General features: G+C 39.7%; 1 protein-coding gene across 2 annotated transcripts in view; it reads right to left on the minus strand.

Moving 5' to 3' along the window:
- Window positions 1-21,585, minus strand: part of VSIG4 (V-set and immunoglobulin domain containing 4) — a 46,942-nt gene that overhangs the window by 19,376 nt on the left and 5,981 nt on the right. The window lies entirely within an intron of this gene.

The following is a 21,585-nucleotide window of genomic DNA, read 5'->3' on the forward strand; positions in this document are numbered from 1 at the left end:
ACTAGTGTTGGAAAGAAGAACCCACATAATATCTAGCTGTGAAAATCAGAGAGGACTGTGTCTGCCCAGGTGAAAGGGAGACTGCTGGAAACCCAGGTGTCCTCTAAAATGGCCAGCACAAAAAATCTTGCTTTTGAGCACACACCCTGGGCTCTGGGGAGGGTCATCAGCTCAGAAGGGACTGGAGTCATACAGGGAGAGATTGGGTTGTGTGGAAAGGGCTGGAAAGGCAGCCACCAATGTCCCTGTGCTGAGTCCCTCCCCCGCACCTCCCAAGATGCCATCTGTCCTAGTTATAACACACCCCTGCATATGGCATTAGCCTAGGAATATGCCCTATCCCAACCCTACTGACTCCCTGAGGTCCCACACTAAAGCATGCACTTGACAGAGGGATCTGTTGGCATCTCACAGCCTGGATCCTGGTTGCAGTCTTTTTTGAAAAACTCTTGAAGAAGAATTTCAGGCAAACTTAGAGAGTGCCAGAGACATACAAGGATAGACAGAGTTGCATGGTTGTAGAGTGAGGGCCATTTTTTCCCCATGTGCCAAATCAGAACTGTCTTTTCTGTTTTGGGTCAGCCTCCTCCACCAAAATGGCATCAGCCTGGGAGACTACACCAGCGTTACCCTCCTGACACCCTGAGGCCCTGACTTGACAAGCTTGAACCTGGCTGTAGGATCTATTGGTAGCAGCCAAACTGGATCTGTATGCAGAAAAACTATCCAGAAAAACTGTCAACAGTTCCTGTCATTCCTGTGCAGAACTCTCCTTCGGCATGGCCAAATCTTTATATGGTTTATCCTGATGAACTCTACTGGCCCCACCTTGATGACACCCTGAAACACCACCCCACTACAAAGGTCCACAGGACCCAAAGGGTGGAAGCTGGTCTTGGTGCACACTGAAACTTTTGCTGAGTGGCTTCTATCCCAGCACTGGTACCAAGTTTGAGTCTGTATTAACCCAGGAACCCAGGGAACATCATTTGCTCCTGCCTGGTGACTCACATAGAACCTGCTTTATGTAACTCATGTATTGCCTGAATCAGTTTCAGAAGCTGAGTCTGACAAGAAGCCAGCAAGTGGCAGCAGACCTTAGGGTGTCTTAGGCTTTTTGATGACCTTTCCCAGGCTTGTTACTGATGGCAGCAAGACCCAGTATGCAACTTGGCCTAACTCACATCCATCCAAGCCCAGTAAAGCAGCTACCAACCATGGATCATATGTAGCTCCTAACAGGAAGCCCAGGTTTGGTCACAGGCAGTGTCTAACATTGACCTGCATGTGTCTCTCCCAAGCAGCCTCAGAACCAACACACCCAATGGCTGGCTTCAGACCACATCAGAACACTACCCAATTAGTTACACAAACAAGATAACCAAAGGGAGGTTTCAGCAGGCAATAGACTCTGCTGAGGCAAATTACACTTAACCTCATAACAGCATATACACTGTGGCCAGTGTTAGTTTTCACAGTCAGCCAGCCTGAGGGTCAACCTATACTCAGAGATGGAACAAAATCATCAAGACTCAACTACAACAACAGGGCTCACATAACCCACTGAAGAAACACTCCTGGAGCACCTGGCTCAGGTGATGATAAAGAATATACCACTTAGCCCCACAGGACACTACATAAGACCACTGTACCAAGATTGGCAGACATAGGAGATATACCAAATACATAGAAACAAATACAGAGAGGGAGTCAAAATAAGGAGACAAAGAAACATGTCCCAAACAAAAGAACAGGAGAAACCTCAAAAAGGAACACAATGAAATATAAGCAAGCAATCTACCAGATAAAGTTAAAAACAATGATTCCAAAGAAAGGAACTTACTGAGAATTTCAACAGTATAAAAAGGACATATAAACCATAATAAAAGAGCCAGTCAGAAATGAATACAATGTTCAAAATTAAGAATACACTATAAAAGATCAACAGCAGATTAGATAAATCAGAAGATGGAATCAGCAATTTGGAAGACAAGGCAACAGAAAACAATCAGAAGATCAAAATTAAAAAAAAAATGAGAATAGTTTAAGTGACTTCTGGTAAAGCAGCAAGCATAACAATATCCAAATCATAGAGGCACCTGAAAGACAAGAGAGAGCAAAATATTGAAAACCAATTTGAAGAAATAATGATGGAGAACTTCCCTACCTGGTGAAGAAAAGATACACAAGCTCAGGAAGTTCAGGGAGTCCCAAACAACTTGAACACAAAGAGGTCCATATCAAAACACATCATAATTAAAATGACAAATTTTAAAAACAAGAAGAGAATCTTGAAAGCAGCAAGAGAAAGACAGTTTCCTATAAGGGAGCTCCCAAAAGAGCGTGAGCTGGTTTCTCAACAGAAATTGCTTATGCCAAAAGGGGTTGGCAGAAAATATTCAAAGTTATAAAAAGCAAGGAACTGCAACCAAAATTGATCTACCCTGCAAAGTTATCATTTAGAATTAAAAGACAAATAAAGAGGTTTCCATACAAGAAAAAGCTAAAGAAGTTCCTGTCCAACAAGGCTGCATTACAAGAAATGTTAAACAGAATTTGTTAAGAAAAAAAGAAAGGAGAAACATAAATATAAATAATAAAATGCCAATAAATAAGCAGTTATTAATCATTTTAAATGTAAATGGAATAAATACTCCAATCAAAAGACATAGAACGGTAGGGGGGATAAATGGTAATGGAAATTTTTTTTTTTAAAAAAGACATAGGGTAGATGAATGGATTAAAAAAACAAGACCCAAATATATGCTGCCTATGAGAAACCCACTTTAGATCAAAAGACGCACAAAGGTGGTAAACAAAGAGATGAAAAAAATTTTAATGCAAATGGAAACAAAAATAAAAGTTGGAATAGCGATATTTACATCAGACAAAACAGATTTTAAAACAAAGGCTATATGACTGCTGAGTACAGAGTGACTAGATTAACAACTGAAGGAGTCAGCCACGGAGAGAGTAGATCCATGGTAAGGGCAGGGGCAGAGTGGACTACAGACACTTGAGGAGAGACTGGGGTTGGAAACTTTGGGAAAAGAACTGAGAGAGTAGTCACCAGGATTCTGGTGCTGAATCATCCCCCATATGGCGGCAGCCATTCTGCTCAGGCAGACCACTCTCTTCTAAGCAGCAGCAGCCTGAGGAGAAACAATAGCCCCAACACCAGGAGGGATTCTGCCCCATCCTATGGCGCTGAAGCCTGACTGCTTAGTGCAGAGTGACTAGATTAAAAACTGAAGGATCAGCCACAGAGAGTAGATCCAAGGAAGTCTCAAACAGGCTACCTAAGGTCAGAAGGGGTCAACATCAGAAACCACCAGAGGCGGATACAGAAAGAAAAAACAGTGGTAAATACTAGAGGCTACTGAGACAAAATCCACTGTGGTCTTCTCCATGATTTGCGATATTTTCTTTCCTGCATAGCTTTTTATTCACTCCTTTTTTCCTGCATTCTCTTTTTTATTCATGATGTAAATTTTACTTTCTCTCTTCGCATTACTCTAATCCCCAATTCTTATTAATGCTTCTCCCTCTACCCTTTCAAAGTCATTTTTCTTTCAGTAGGATATCCCATATGTGCTCTCCTTTCTTATAATAGTCTTAGTCACTTTACACCCTTATTAATACTGTTTCATTTGCTGTTGACAGTGGGATTGAGGGGGGAGTTATTTTTGCAGGTATAGGTTTGTTTCCTGGGCTGTGTGCTGTTATTCTGGCAGCGCCTGTACAACATGCAAGATGTGGTGGGTGGAGTGACCCTCAATCAACCAGCTAGAGGGAAGGACCCACCAAAGAAAGGCCCAACAACAACCAAGGCACAATTATATCCAGAGAGTCAACATAAACAGCATAAATGGCATTCCAAGAGCATGGAGTTCAGGAGATCAAGGTGACAGCACCACTGAATCTCACAGGTCTCCTACTATAGAAGTTCACACTACAAAGTCAGGGAGTCAAAATAGATCAATTTAAGAAGAAGAAATAAACAAGTAGAGTCTCCCCTAAAATAGGGAGACAAGGAAACAATCCCCAATAGAAAGGAAAGGAGAAAACCTCAGAAAGAGTGCTAAATGAAATAGAGGCAAGTAAACTATCAGATGTTGAGTTCAAAACAATGGTTATAAAGAAGCTCAATGAGCTCAGTGAGAAATATCAAAATCTACAGGGAAGCTATGAGAAACTTATCGCAAACTATATCAGCATGAAAAAGGACATAGAAATTATGAATAAGAGACAGGAGGACATGAAGAATACAATTTCTGAATTGAAGAACACAGTAGAAGGAATCAAAAGCAGATCAGAAGAAGCAAAGGATTGAATCAGCGAGCTGGAGAACAAGGTAGAAAAAAACTCCCAGAGAGAGCAAGAAAAGGAAAAAAAAAAGACTAAAAAAGAATGAAGCGGCATTGAGGGAAATGCAGGGCAACCTGAAACATAATAATATCTGTATAATAGGGATACCAGAAGGAGAAGAGGCTGAGGAAGGGATAGAGAACCTGTTTGAAAAAGTAATGATGGAAAACTTCCCCAATTGGAGGGGAGAAAAGTCACACGAGTCCAGGAAGCACAGAGGGTCCCATTCAAGAGGGACCGAATGAGGCCCACTCCAAGACACATCATCATTAAAACGGCAAGTTGCAAAGACAAACAGAGAATTCTAGAGCAAGCAAGGGAGAAAGAGGTATTAACATATAAGGGAGCCCCAATATGGCTAGCATCTGACTTCTCAGCAGAAACACTGCAAGCCAGAAGGAAATGGCAAGAAATATTCCAAGTCATGAAAAGCAAAGGTCTGCAACCACGACTGCTCTACCCAGCAAGGCTCTGCATTAAAATGGAAGGCAAAATCAGGAGTTTCCCTGACAAAAGAAGGCTAAAGGATACACCTCCACCAAACCAGCACTGCCAAATATGCTAAAGGGACTGCTTTAAGATGAAGAAAAAGTTTCTATGAATACCCAGTTCCTTTCAGAGTTGCCAATACTTGATATTACCAATATTTTTAATACTCATTAATCTGATTGTGACAATGCTGTTATTTTAACTGTTCCTTTACTATTTGTTGAAAGTAAACCTGTTTGGGTACATTTCTTGTGTATTTCTATTTTTTTAAAAAAAGCATAAAAAGACTTTTTGGTATTCCTTCTCCATTTAAAAAATTTTTTTTATTTTTTATTATTTTTAAAAATTTTTTTTGTTTATATTTTTTTTTCATTTTTTAAATTTTTTTATTTTTATTTTTTAATTTTTTAAATTTATTTTTTCAAATACATTTGTCTCTGCCTATCCCCCACCACTTTCCCTTGCCTCCTCCCTCCCTCCCTCCCTCCCTCAGCTCTTCCCCTTTGGTTGTGTCCATGAGTCCTTGCTATATGTTCCTTGACTTTCCCCTTCCCTTCCTTTTCCCCCGCCCCCCTCCCTCCTTCCCTCTTGTCTGTGTTGGTTTCTTTTCCTTTTTTTGACTAAAATTTTGGAGAACTTTTTTCCCTAAAAAAAAAACCCAAAAAACTATTAACCATGTTTTAGATGTATTGTAAATGCCTTCCTATTCTATTGCATGTCCTTTAACTTTTTTAAATGTATATTACTATATATTCTTAGATGTTTAATATAGTCATATTGTCAATATTCACTTTATAGCTTCTGGGGTTGAATATTTTACTTCAGGTCATGAAAAATATTAGTTCTATTTTCTTCTAAAACTCCTTAGATTCTACATATTGATTTTTAACTCACCTGAATATTTCTTGTATAATGTGTGAAATTGGGCTCTGTATTTGTTTTATTTCAAGTAATAGTGGTCTATGCACCTTATTTGTTGAATAAGCCTTATGTTTCCTATTGACTTGAAATATCAACTTAATCATATATTATATGAGACAGATATATACCTTTGTCTCTAGAATGCTCATTATATTTCATTGATCTAATTGATTATTTCTGTGCTGGTGTCATGTTGGTTTAATTGCATGTTGGTATAATGGTTTAAAATTTTAAAAATATTTTAAAATTAACTTTGACATTTAAAAAATAAATAAAATCAATCTGCATTTAAGAAAGAAAGAAAGAAAGAGAGAGAGGGAGATGGAACTCCTACTTTTTGTGACAACATGGATGGAATTGGAGAATATTAAGCTAAGTGAAATAAGCCAGGTGATGAAAGACAAATACCATATGATCTCACCTAAAAGTGGACTCTATTCAACAAAATAAACTAACAAACAAAATAAACTACAGGTATGGAAACATGGAGCAGACTGAAAGTGACCAGAGGGGATGGGGAAAGAGGACAATGGTGAAAAGAAGGGGGAGGGACTAGACAAAGAACATGTATGACTGACCCATGGACATGGACAATGGAGTGGGAATTGACTGTGGGAGCAGGGGCTGGTGGTGGGATGGGTGGAGGAGGTAAAGGAGGAAAAATTGAGATAACTGTAATAAAATACACATGATTGATAAAAATGTAAGAAAAAAAGAAAAATCTAGTACCTTGGAATAAACCTAACCAAGGTGGTAAAAGACCTGTACTCCAAAAATAACACTACACTGAAGAAAGAAATTAAGGAAGACACAAATAAATGGAAGCATATACCACATCCACATTCATGGATGGGAAGAATTAACATCACAAGATGTCCACACCACCCAAAGCAATTTATAGATTCAATGCAATCTCTATTAAAATACCAATGACATATTTCACAGATATAGAACAAACATTTCAAAATTGTATATGGAACTATAAATGACATGGATAGCTACAGCAATTTTGGGAAAGAAAAACAAAGTAGGAGGGATTTCAATACCTGACATCAAACTATATTAAAAGGCCACTGTAATCAAAACAGCCTAATACTGGTATAAAAACTGACATATAGATCAATGCAACATAACAGAGAGCCCTGAAATAAACCCATGTCTCTCTGATCAATTAATATTTGACAAATGGGGCAGGAGCATAAAATTGAGTAAAGATAACCTCTTCAACAAATGGTGTTAGGAAATCTGACCAGCTACATGCAAAGAAAATGAAACTCAATCACCAACTTACATCATACACACACAAAAAAACTCAAGGTGGATAAAAGACTTAAGTCGGGACACCATAAAAGCTCTAGAGAATATAGGCAGGAAAATCTAGGATATTCCATGCAGCAGTATTTTCACTGATATGTCCCCTAGTGCAAGGGACATAAAGGAAAGAATACACAATTGGGACTTCATTAGAAAACAAACAAACGAACATACCAACTTCTGCATTGCTAAAAAAAATCAGCAAAATGAAAAGGGAACCAACTATGTGGGAAAATGTATTTGCTAATGATAATCTCAGACAAGGGTTTGATCACCAAAAATATATAAAAATTCACAAGACTCCACACCAGGAAAACAAGCAATCTAATTAAACAATAGGCAAAGGACCTGAACACACACTTCTCCAAGGAGGACATACAGAGGGCCCAGAGACATATGGAAGGATTCTCAGCATCACTAGCCATCAGAGAGATGCAAATTAAAACCACAGTGAGATACCACTTCACACCAGTGAGAATGGCTGTTAGAAACAAATCATCAAAAAACGAGTGTTGTGGGGAGGTTGTGGAGAAAAGGGAACCCTACTACGATGTTGGTGGGAATACAGCCAACAACAGGAATTCCACTAGTGCAGCCACTGCGGAAAAGAGTTTGGAATTTCCTGAAAAAATTAAAAATAGAGCTGCCTTTTGACCTGGTGATTCCATTGCTGAGATTATACCCTAAGAATCCTGAAACACTCATTCAAAAGGCCCTATGCACCCCAATGTTCATAGCAGCACAATTTACAATAGCTAAGTGTTGGAAGCAACCTAAATGCCCATCAGTAAATGAGTGAATCAAAAAATATTGTACATTTACACAATGGAATACTACACTGCAGAAAGAGAGAAGGAGCAGTGTAGTATTGCTTCATGACAGTATTCCTTCGTGACAGTATTGCCAGAACTGGAGAGCATTATCCTAAGTGAAATAAGCTAAGTAGTGAAAGACAAATGCCATATGATCTCACCTATAAGTGGATCCTAACCAACAAAACAAATAAGCAAGCAAAATAAAACCAGAGACATTGAAATAAAGAACAAACTGACAGTACCAGAAGGTGGGTGGTAGGGGGATAAAGGGAGAATGAAGGAGAAGGGTCAATTCAAGGAACATGTATAAAGGACTAATGGACAAAGTCAAAGTGGGGAAGGATTGAGGGTGGGAGGGAGGCATGGGTGGGGAAAGTATTGGTAGCAAAATGGAGACAACTGTACTTGAACAGCAATAAATAAAATGAAAAATAATTTATTAATAAAAAATAAAACAAATGGTATGAAAAAACACAAAGAAGGACATTACATAATAATAAAGATTCATGAGGAAAGATTGAGGGAGGGAGGAGAGCAGGGAAAGGTGGTAGGGGGAAATGGAGACAAATGAATTTGAACAATAAAATAAATTAAAAAAAATAATAAAATTTCAACCAAAGAAGAGGATATAACCCTTAACAATCACTTATGCACACAATATAGCAGCATGTACATATATAAAGCAAGTCCTGATGGACACAAAGGAAAAGATAGACTGTAGTACAGTCATAGTAGGGGACTTTAACACACTGACAACAGAGGATGGATCTTCCAGACAGAAAATCAACAAGAAAATAGAGGTCTTAAATAACACACTAGAGGAGGAAGATGGCAGAGGAGTGAATGGGAGTCACGCTGACCTCCCAAGACCAAACTGGAATTGTGACTAAATAGTGGAGAAATCACCTGGAAAAGAATGGATCAATAGTGGGAGAGGAGCCTTGGAGCCGCAGACAGACAGTGGATTCTACTCTGACACATCCCAACAGGTGACAAGTGCGGTGGAGGCTGGAGAGGGTGGGCTGGGTGCCCATGGGCACCAGCACCAGAGGGACATTGAAATGGCCAGTTGGATCCCCCTGAGAAGAACAGAGTCTGAATCATAAACAGGGACACCTAGATTACAGCAGCTAAAACCAGGAAAACACACAGACAAAATGCGGCCCCGAAAAGCTTAGGGGCGCTCTCTGCCAGAGACAGGCGGCTGGGGATGCAGAGAGACATTTAAAGGGCCAATGCAAAAATTGCAGTGGCAGCCACCCTCCTGGATCTCTGGGCAGAAGCGGCAGCAGGGTGGGCTGGTGCCTGAGGAAAGACTGGTGAGGAAAACTTTGTGAAGAGAACTGAGACGGCAGCCGGTGGAGCCCGGGTGATGGCGCGCCTCCCACTCTGCAGCTACTATCTTGCTCAAGCATACGGGAATCAATGAACCTGCCTTTTATGCACTCTGCGCACAGCTTGTGCGCATGTGAGCTGGGGGGGTAAGTGCAGACAAGCTGGAAGAAATAGAGGATCCCTGGCCAAAGGGGTCACACAGCTCCATTGAGAACCTTGAGGAGAGATTGGAGACAGAGGCGTTGGGGAAAGAACGGGGAGAGGAACTGGGGAGCTCCGACTCCCTCTCCATTCCGTAGTCTCCACCTTGGGCAGGCAGGGCGCGCCCCTAAAGAGGCAGAAGTGGGCGCGCTGAACCAGACTGCCCGCGATTGCAACGCGGTCCACACAAATAGTGGATCTTTGGCCGAAGGGGTCACCCAGAGACCCCTGAGGAAAGACTGGAGACAGAGGTGTTGGGGAAAGAATGGGAGGAGGAACTGGGGAGTCCCGACTCCTTCTCCTTTCCATAGTCTCCATTGTGCGGGAACAGGCCACACCCCCAAAGAGCCAAAGGCTGAAAAGCACACAATAGACAGCCCAAAATCACCCAGTGCAGGCATGCACACTGGCGCTGAGTGGCTGGCGAGGGCTGGCGAGCGTGTGTGTAGACCTGCGAGGGCTGACGAGGGCTCCCGCGGGCTGGCAAGGCCTTCCACAGGTTGGCACCCATGGGGCCTGCAAAGGAGTGCACAAATCGGCAAGGGCAGGCGAAAACCAACCAGCGCAGGCCCACGAGTGCACAGCAGGCCGCAGAAATAGTGGATCCCAGGCCGAAGGGGTCACAGAGCTGCCCAGAGTCCCTGGAGGAGAGACCAGAGACAGGATTAACCGGAGAGTCCTGGAGCTGACTTCCTCCCATTCCCATATCTCCATTTGGCGAGGGCAGGCAATGCATCCAAAGAGCCAAAAGATGGGGAAACACACAATAGAAGACCCTAAATGGACTAGAGCCGGGGTGCCCACTGGCCGGGGGGCCAGAGGAGTATGCGAGGTTGCGAAGAAGCCCTCTGGGCAGGGGCAAGCACGCGCAAGCCCAGGCAGGCGGGGGATCCTGCCGGGTGGGGAGTACGATCAAGGAGCCGATGTGAGAGTGCAGAGCGATCCACAGAAATAGTGGATTCCTGGCTGAAGGGGTCACAGAGCTGCCCACAGCAGGAGTCAGACATAGAGAGTAAACTCCTGGAAGGCTCAAACAAACAACCCAAGGCCATATAGGGTCCACAAATTCAGGAAATCTAGATGGCCCAATTGAAGGAGAAGCAAAAATATAAACAAACAAACAAACAAACAAACAAATAAATTACTTCACAGACTCTCACAAAAATGGGAAGAGAAAGAAGTTCCTCCCAAATGAGCGGAAAAGGGGACTCTCCACAGAGAGAGCCTAATGAAATAGAGGCAAGGGAACTATCAGATATGGAATTCAAAACAATGGTTCTAAGGAAGCTCAATGAGCTCAGCCAGCTCAAAGAGAACTATGAGAAACTGCAGAGAAACAATCAGGATCTTACAGCAAACTATATCAACCTGGAAAAGGACATAGAGGCTATCAAGAAGACACCAGAGGATATGAAGAATACCATTTCTGAACTGAAGAACACAGTAGAAGGAATCCAAAGCAGGCTGGATGAAGCCGCGGATCGAGTCAGTGAGATGGAGGATAAGGTAGAAAAAAGCTCCCAGAAAGAACAAGAAATGGAAAAAAGACTCAGAAAGAATGAAGAGGCATTTAGGGAAATGCAGGACAACCTAATGAAATGCAACATTATCTGTATAATAGGGATACCAGAAGGAGAAGAAGAGGAGCAAGGGATAAAGAACCTCTTTGAAAGAGTAATGATGGAAAACTTCCCCAATTTGAGGAGAGAAAAGGTCTCATGGGTCCAGGAAGCACAGAGGGCCCCACTCAAGAGGAACCCAATGAGGCCACCTCCAAGACACATCATCATTAAAATGGCAAATATCAAGACAAAGAGAGAATCCTCAAGACAGCAAGAGAGAAACAGGGAGTAACATACAAGGGAGCCCCGATACGGCTAGCAGCTGACTTCACAACAGAAACGCTACAAGCCAGAGGAAATGGCAACAAATACTCCAAGTCATGAAAAGGAAAGGCCTGCAACCAAGGCTGCTCTACCCAGCAAGGCTCTCAATTAAAATAGAAGGGGAAATACGGAGTTCCGCACACAAAAGAAGGCTAAAAGAATACATCTCTACCAAACCAGCACTCCAAGATATGCTCAAGGGACTGGTTTAAGAAGATGAAGGAAAAGAGTGAGAAAGAGAAAACCACAGGTCCAAAGAGAAAAAATGAATAACTTTCTATCAGTAATAACTCTTAATGTAAATGGACTAAATGCCCCAATCAAGAGACACAGGGTAGCTGAATGGATAAGAAAACATGACCCACACATACGCTGCCTACAAGAGACCCACCTCAGAGCAAAAGACCTACACAGATTGTAAGTAAAGGGATGGAAAAAAATACTCCAAGCAAATGGGCGAGAGAAAAAGGCCGGGGTAGCCATACTTGTATCAGACAAAGTAGATTTCAAAACAAAGGCCCTAACAAGAGACCCAGAGGGGCACTTTATAATACTTAAAGGAAGAATCTATCAAGAAGACATCAACATTGTAAACTTATATGCTCCCAATATAAGAGCCCCCAAGCGTATAAGGAAATTGTTGGACGACTTCAAAAAAGATATAGACAGCAACACGCTGATAGTAGGGGATTTCAAGACCCCACTGTCAAAAATGGACAGACCTTCCAAACAAAACATTAATAAACATATTGTGCAGCTGAATGACACACTGAATCAAAGAGACTTAACTGACATACATAGAACCTTACATCCCAAAGAAGAAAAATACACATTCTTTTCAAATGCTCATGGCAGTTTTTCAAAGATAGACCACATGATAGGACACAAAGCAAGCCTCAGCAAATTCAGGAAAATTGAAATAATACCAAAGTTTTTCCTGGACCACAAAGGCTTGAAACTGGAAATCAACCTCAAAGAGAAACTTCAAAAACTCACAAACTCATGGAGACTGAACAGTAGACTATTAAACAATGAATGGGTCAATAATGAGATAAGAGAAGAAATCACAAAATTTCTGGAAACACATGAACATGAAGAGAGAACAGTGCAAAACCTGTGGGACACAGCAAAGGCGGTCCTGAGAGGGAAGTTCATAGTAATACAGGCTTACCTAAAAAAAGATAGAAACATTTCAAATAAAAGACCTCACACTACAACTTCAAGAACTGGAGAAACAACAGCAAATAAATCCCAGAGCAAGTAGAAGGAAGGAAATAGTCAAGATGAGAGCAGAACTAAATGACGTAGAGACGAAACGAACAATTCAAAGGATCAGCCAATCCAGAAGCTGGTTCTTTGAAAAGATAAATAAAATCAACAAGCCTTTAAGCAGACTCATCAAGAAAAAAAGGGAGAGGGCCCAAATTTATAATATCAGAAATGAAAGAGGAGAAATAACAACTGATACCACAGAAATACAAAGGATTGTCAGAAACTACTATAAACAAGTATATGCCTAGAAATTTGAAAGCCTTGATGAAATGGACAAATACCTAGAAGAGTATAATCTTCCAACACTAAAGGAGGAAGAAACAGAAAGCTTGAACAGACCGATAACAGCTGGGGAAATGGAAGCAGTAAGCTAGAAACTTCCGGCACACAAAAGCCCAGAGCTGGATGGTATCACAGGAGAATTTTACAAAACATTTAAGGAAGAGCTATCCCCTGTCCTTCTCAGACTATTCCAAAAAATCCAAGAGGAGGGAAGACTCCCAGACTCTTTTTATGAGGCCAGCATCACCCTGATCCAAAAACCAGATAAAGACCCTACAAAGAAAGAAAACTACAGGCCAATTTCGCTGATGAACACAGATGCTAAAATCCTCAACAAAATATTGGCAAACCGCATCCAGCAATACATTAAAAAGATTATCCACCATGATCAAGTGGGATTCATCCCAGGCATGCAGGGATGGTTCAATATACGCAAGTCAATAAACGTAATGCATCACATAAATAAAAGGAAAGACAAAAACCACATGATCATCTCAACAGATGCAGAAAAAGAATTCGATAAGGTACAGCACACTTTTATGATCAAAGGACTCAGCAAAATGGGAATAAAGGGGGCATTCCTCAACGTAATAAAGGCCATATATGAAAAACCTACAGCCAACATCGTACTCAACGGGCAAAAACTGAAAGCTTTCCCACTAAGATCGGGAACACGACAAGGATGTCCGCTTTCACCGCTTCTTTTCAACATCGTATTGCAAGTCCCAGCCACAGCAGTCAGACAAGAAAAAGAAATAAAAGGCATCCAAATAGGAAAGGAGGAAGTAAACCTATCATTGTTTGCAGACGACATGATAGTGTACATAGAGAACCCTGTAGACTCTTCCAAAAAACTCCTCCACCTAATAAGTGAATTTGGCAAAACAGCAGGATACAAAGTCAATATTCAGAAATCAAAGGCATTTTTGTATGCCAGCAATGAAATAGAAGGGAAGAAATCAGAAAAAAAAATGCCATTCGATATAGCAAGAAGAAAAATAAAGTACCTAGGAATAAATTTAACCAAAGAGGTAAAAGACCTGTATGCAGAAAACTATACAACATTGAAGAAAGAAATTAAGGAAGACACAAATAAATGGAAGTATATACCGTGCTCATGGATTGGAAGAATTAATATCATCAAAATGTCCATAGGACCCAAAGGAATTTATAGATTCAACGCAATCCCTATTAAGATACCAATGACATATTTCACAGAAATAGAACAAACATTTTAAAAATTTATATGGAACCATAAACGACCCCAAATAGCCTCAGCAATTTTGAGAAAGAAACACAAAGTAGGAGGGATCACAATACTGGACATCGAACTCTACTACAGAGCCACTATACTCAAAACAATTTGGTACTGGCACAAGAACCGACCCATAGACCAGTGGAACCGAATAGAAAGCCCAGAAATAAGCCCAGGTCTCTATGGACATCTAATATTTGACAAAGGGGGCAGAAGCATAAAATGGAGCCATAATAGCCTCTTCATCAAATGGTGTTGGGAGAGCGGGACGGCTACATGCAAAAAATTGAAATTGGATCATCAGCTGACACCATACACAAAAATAAACTCAAGATGGATAAAAGACTTAAATATAAGTCGCAACACCATCAAAGTCCTAGAGGAGAACATTGGCAGGAAACTCTCAGATATCCCACGCAGCAGCTTTTTCACCGATATGTCTGCTAAAGCAAGGGACATAAAGGAAGAATAAACAAGTGGGACCTCATCAAAATAAGAAGCTTCTGCACGGCGAAAGAAAACATCAGAAAAATGAAAAGGGAGCCAACCCTATGGGAAAATACATTTGCTAATGATACATCAGATAGAGTTTTGATCTCCAAGATATATAAAGAACTCACTCGACTCCACCTCAAAAAGACAAATGATCCAATCAAAACATGGGCAAAGGACCTGGGCAGACGCTTTTCCAAGGAGGAAATACAGAGGGCCCAGAGACATTTGAAAGGATGCTCGGCATCACTAGCCATCAGAGAAATGCAGACCAAAACCACAACGAGATACCACCTCACACCAGTCAGAATGGCCATCATAAACAGATCCACAAACAAAAGGTACTGGAGAGGCTGTGGAGAAAAGGGAACCCTAGTGCACTGTTGGTGGGAATTCAGACTGGTGCAGCCACTGTGGAAAGCAGTGTGGAATGTCCTCAAAAAGCTGAAAATGGAACTGCCTTTTGATCCAGTGATTCCCCTGCTGGGACTATACCCTAAGAATTCCAAAACGCCAATTCAAAAGAACCTATGCACCCCAATGTTCATGGCAGCACAATTTACAATAGGTAAGTGGTGGAAGCAACCTAAGTGCCCATCAGTAGATAATTGGATCAAAAAATTATGGTATATTTACAGAACGGAATACTACGCAGGAGAAAGAAAAAAAGAACTACTACCCTTTGCGACAGCATGGATGGGACTAGAGAGCATTATGCTAAGTGAAATAAGCCAGGGTGTGAAAGACAAATACCATATGATCTCACCTATAAGCGGAACCTAACCAACAATACATTGATGCAAGGAAAATAAGACCAGCAACACTGAAAGGAAAAGAAACAAGCAGAGACAAGAGGGAACTGGAGGCGGGGGAAAAAGATGGGATCAGGAAAGTCAAGGTACATATAGCAAGGACTCATGGACATAACCAAAAGGGAAGAGTTGAGGGAAGGAGTGTGGGAGGGAGGGGGCAGGGGAAAGTGGTGGGGGGAAGACAGAGACAAATGTATGATAGAATAAATAAATTAATTTAAAAAAATTTAAAAAATACACTAGAGCAGATAAATTTAATTGATAGTTATAGAGAATTCCACACAAAAACAAGAATATACATTCTTTTCAAGTGCACAATAGGACATTTTCTAGAGTAGACTACATGTCAGGACACAAAACAAGTCTTAATAAATTTAAGAAGATTAAAATTATATCATGGATTCTCTTTGACCACAATGGTATGAAACTTGAAATAATTTACAAGAACCCCCCCCCCCAAAAAAAAGTACTCTCACACCTGGAGGCTAAATGATGTGTTACTAAACAATTAATGGGTTAACCATGAGATCAATACAAAATAAAAAGATGTCTTGAGACAAATGAAAATGAAAACACACAACCCCAAATAAATGGGCAATTAAAAAAACCCCAGCAATGCAGTCCTAAGAGAGAAATTCAGAGCAATACATGTCGCCCCAATAAACAAGAAATATCTCAAATAAATCATTTACCTTTACATCGGAAGGAACTAGAAAAAAACAAACAAAACCCAATGTTACCAGAAGGAAGACAATAACAAAGATCATAGTGGAAATAATTAAAATAGAATCTAAAAAAACAATACAAAAGATCAGGGAGACCAAGATCTCGTTGTTTAAAAAGATAAACAAGATTGAAAAATCTTTCACCAGACTCATGAAGGGGAAAAAAAAAAAAACCCACCAGAGAGGACCCAAATAAATAAAATCAGAAATGAAAGAGAAGTAATAAATGACACCACATAAATACATAGAATTCTAAGAAAATACTATAAACATATGCCAACAAAATGGACAATCTGGAAGAAATGAATACATTCCTAGAAACATAAAATCTTCCAGACTGAATCAAGAAGAAGAAGAAAATCTGAACAGACTGATTACAACCAAGAAAACTGAAGCAGTAACATAAAAGCTCTCAGCAAGCCCTGGGCGGTGTGGCTCAGGGGATTGAGTGCCAACCTGAGAACCAAAAGGTCACCAGTTCAATTCCCAGTCAGGGCACATGCCTGGGTTGCGGGCCAGATCCCCAGTAGGAGGTGTGTGAGAGGCAATCACACACTGATGTTTCTCTCCCTCTCTTTCTCCCTCCCCCTCTCTCTGAAAATAAATAAATAATAATTAAAGGGAAAAAAAAAAACCTCTCAGCAAATATAAGTTTTGGACCAGATGTCTGCACAGGTGAATTTTACCAAACATTCAAAGAACTAACCCCTATTTTTCTCTATATATTCCAAAAAATTCAAGGGGAAGAAAAACTTCCTAACTCAATTTACAATGCCAGCATGATCATGTTTCTAAAACCAGATAAAAAGAGTAGAAAGAAAAAAAATTATAGGCCAATATCCCTGATGAACATAAGATGTAACAATCCTCAACAAAATATTAAACCAAAATAAGCAATACTTTAAAAACATGATACACTATGATTAATTGGGATTTATTTCTTGTCTGCAAGGATGGTTCAATTTCACAAATCAATTAATGTGATACACAATATAAAGAAAATGAAAGATAAAAATCACATGATCCCATTTATAGATTCAGGAAAAGCATTTTACAAAACCAGCATCCATTTATGATAAAACTTCAGAAAAGTGGGAATAGAGGGATCATACATCAACATAATAAGGCCATTTATGACAAACCCACAGATAACACCATACTCAATGGAGAAAAAATATAAAAGTTTCCCTTAAGATCAGGAACAGGACAGGGATGCCCACTTTTACCAATCTTATTCAGCACAGTAATGGGAGTCCTAGATACAGATATCACATAAGAAGAAGAAAAAAGCCATCCAAATTGGAAAAAAGGAAGGAAAACTGTCTTTATTTTCAGATGACATGATAATATATATTTAAAAACCCCCAAAGATCCCACCAGTAAAGTAGTAGAACTGATAAATGAATTCAGTAAAGTAGCAAGATGCAAAACAAATATACAGAAATCAATTGCATTTTTATAAACCAGTAATGAACTATCAGAAAGAGAAACTCAAAACAATCTCATTTACAATTGCATCAAAAAATAAAATACATAAAATAAATCTTTAAAAATGTTTGTTCAATTACAGTTGTCCCCATTCTTCCCCCATTACTTTCCTCTGCCCTACCCACCCCCACCTCCCACATCAATCCTCCTCCCTCCCATTGTCATGTCCATGGGTCCTTTACACATGTTCCTTGACTTGACCCTTCCCCTTCTTTCCCCCGTTATCTCTCTCCCCCTTCCCCTCTGGTTACTGTCCTCTTATAGGTGAGATCAAACAACGGCGTGAAAGACCTGTACTCAGAAAATTATAAGACATCGAAGAAACAAATTGAAGAAGATATAATAAATGGAAGCATATACCACACTCATGAATAGGAAGAATTAACATTGTTAAAATGTTCATACTACCCAAAGCAATCTACAGATTCAACACAATTCCTATCAAAACATCAATGGCATTTTTCTATAAATAAAACAAATATTCCAAAAATTTATATGGAGCCACAAAAGACCCTTAATAGCCACAGTAATCTTGAAAAATAATTACAAAATTGGAGGTATCACCCTACCTGATACCAAACTATACTACAAGGATTTGGTAAACAAAACAACATGGTGCTGGCATAAAAACAAACACATAGATCAAGGAAACAGAACAGGGAGACCAGAAATATACCCATGCCTGTATAATTAATTAATACATGGCAAGAAAGAGAAGAACATACAATGGGGTAAAGAGGGCCTATTCAATAAGTGGTGTTGGGAAAATTGAACAGATAAATGCAAAAAATAAAACTTGTCCCCTTTCTGACACCATACACAAGAATCAACTCAAAATAAATTAAAGACAAATAGAAGACTTGAAACCATAAAACTCCTAGGAAAAAAACATAGGCAGTAAAATCTCTCATTATCTTAGCAATTTTCTTTCTTATATATCTCCTCAGTCAAAGGAAACAAAAACAATTAACAAATTAGATTACATTAAACTAAAATATTTTACAGCAAAGGAAACCATCAGAAAAAGGAAAAGACAACCTACTGAGTAAGAGAAGATATGAACCAATTATACATCTAATAAGAGGTTAATATCCAAAATTTATAACAAACTTATACAACTCAACAACAACAAAAATCCAATTACAAAATGGGGAAAAGACCCGCATGCACACTTCTCCAAAGAAGACAGTCAAATGGCCAATAGATAAATGAAAAGATGCTCAACATCACTAATCATCAGAGAAAAGCATATCAAAACCTCAATGAGATATCATCTTACACCTGTCAGAATGGCTATTATCAACAAATCAACAAATAACAAGTGCTAGTGAGGATATAGAGAAATGGGAACCCTCATGCACTGTTGGTAGAAATGCAGATTGGTGCAGCCACTGTGGAAAGCAGTATGGAGATACCCCCCAAAATTAAAAATGGATCTGCCTTATGGCCCAGGAATTCAATTTCTGGGTGTACATCTGAAGAAACCTTAAACACCACTTTGAAAAGTATATATGCACCCCCAGATTCATTGCAGTATTATTTACAATAGCCAAATTATGGAACCAACCTAGTTGCCCAATAATAGATGAGTGGATAATAAAGTGGTGGTACATATATATGATGGAATATTACTCAGCCATAAAAAAGAATGAAATATTACCATTTGTGACACATGGATGGACCTAGAGAGTATTGTGCAGTGAAATAAGTTCATCAGAGAAAGACAAATATCATATGATTTCACTTATATGTGGAATCTAAAGAAGTAAACAAAGAAACAAAATAGAAACAGACTTATAGAAACAGAGAACAGACTGATGGTTGCCAGAACGGATGAGGTTTGGTTGGCTTGGTGAAGAAGGTGAAGGGATTAAGATGTACTAATTGGTAGATACAAAATAGCCATGGAAATGTAAAGTACAGCATAGGGAATAAAATCAATTATTACTATGTATGTTTCTAGGTGTGTACCTAAAATATTGGGGGGAATCACTTTGTAAAAGATATGCTTGTTTAACCTCTATGATGTTTACCTGAAACTAATACTAAATAATATTAATTGTAAAAAAAGTATGGATATAATTATGTATATAAATATATATATATTAGGCTTACATGCATACATATATATATATAGGCACATAGATAGTATACATACATGCATACATATTAGGTTTAGGTAGAGGATCATGTGTGTAACTGGGAGTTGGAGTAGCTGAGGTTAAGAGCTCAGGTAGGTTTGCTGTGGAGAGAAGCAAGGCACATCTTATTGTATTTTAAACCAAAAGGGGATAGGTAGGGAAATGTAAAGGAAGGGAGGGCGGTTGATATAATTAACATCTTGAGGGGGTTCGTGATTGTCTTAGATAAGGAGAAGATGAATAGCTGCTATTAGGAAGAGGAAAAAGAGCAAATCAATTGACATACAGCATTGAGACCAGCAGCGGATGTCACAGAGCATAAAACTAACATGGGGGCAATGCATGCCTGTACTTTTTTTGTGATATGAGCTTAGCAGTCCAAGATCATGAGCAAAGACATGGTATTTAAGGCCATCTCAGAACTGAGAAACAGCATAGTGGGTGATGCAGAGGGATGAAGGGATGAGAACTATGTGAGGCAGAGATGAAAGAGAGGGCTGGGCTCATGGGACAAGGTGTAAGTGGGGAAGGAGGCAGGAAGGAGGACCAGATTGTAAACTTTCAGAGAACTGGGCCAGTATTCCTATAATTCTCTCAGAGTGAGACTGCCCTTGTTTTCCCCAAAACTAACAGACCAAAACCTACAGCACACACATTGTCAGTACAACTCAATTTGGGAAACAAATCCCTTCAGTCAAACACAGGAGTGTCAAATTAACATCAATTTCCTAACACAGTTTAGAGAGAGCCAGTTTGCTCACTCTCCTGATATAGAGCTATCCTCAAAGGACAGCAATTTTCAGGTGATTCTGAGGATAATTCCCTAAAAGCAGTTAGTTCACAAAATGTTTTGAGCAATGACAGGCTTGTTGGAATACGTGTCCTCCCTTCCAAGGAGATCTGTTGGAAGGCAACAAGGCTCATTTGGACATGTAACTGCTGAGTTGTTCATTTAACCCCCCACCTGGAGTCTTTATGTACATAGTTTGTAGTGCTCCCAGGATAATGCTGTAAGAAATAACCAGACTTTGATTAACCAAGATCAGTCTTCATTGACACCCAATTGGAACTCACATTTGTCTTTAGAAAGAAGTGAGGGAAATTTAAAGAAATCATGTAGCGATCTTAAGTTTTATATCATAAAGCAAAACAAGCATAACAAAATAACAACAAAAAACTCACCAAACCAAACCGAAAGAATAAAAAAGATTCCAAAGGGTGTCCAGGAGCTAGTATAGATTCAACCATAAGGGACAATCGGCCATAGTGGAAAAAACATAAAATCTGAGTGCAACCCTGGCTGGTGTGGCTTAGTGAATTGAGTGCCGGCCTGTGAACCAAAGGGTTGCAGGTTCCATTCCCATTCAGGGCACATGCCTGGGTTGTGGGCCAGGTCCCCAGTTGGGGATGTGCGGAAGGCAATGACATATTGATGTTTCTTTTCCTCTCTTTCTCTTTCCCTTCCCCTATCTCTAAAAACAAACAAACAAACAAACAAACAAATAAATAAAATCTTTAAAAAAAATCTGAGTGCAAATCCTGACTTCAACTTCTTGGCTGTGAGCGCTTTGGTAAGTAGATTCCCCTTTCTTACTCTCGGTTTCTTCTTCTTTAAAATGAGGATATGCCCTGGCCAGGTAGCTTAGTTGGTTAGAATGTCATCGCCATACACCAAGGTTGTAGATTTAATCCCTGATCAGGGCACATATAAGAATCAACCAATAAATGCATAAATAAGTGGAACAACAAAAAAATCAATGTCTCTCTCTTTCTAACTCTCTCTCTCTCT

The sequence above is a fragment of the Pteronotus mesoamericanus genome, unplaced genomic scaffold (assembly GCF_021234165.1).
Source record: "Pteronotus mesoamericanus isolate MK-2021 breed Mesoamerican mustached bat unplaced genomic scaffold, CSHL_Meso_final contig_256, whole genome shotgun sequence".
In the NCBI taxonomy this organism is placed as follows: Eukaryota; Metazoa; Chordata; class Mammalia; order Chiroptera; family Mormoopidae; genus Pteronotus; species Pteronotus mesoamericanus.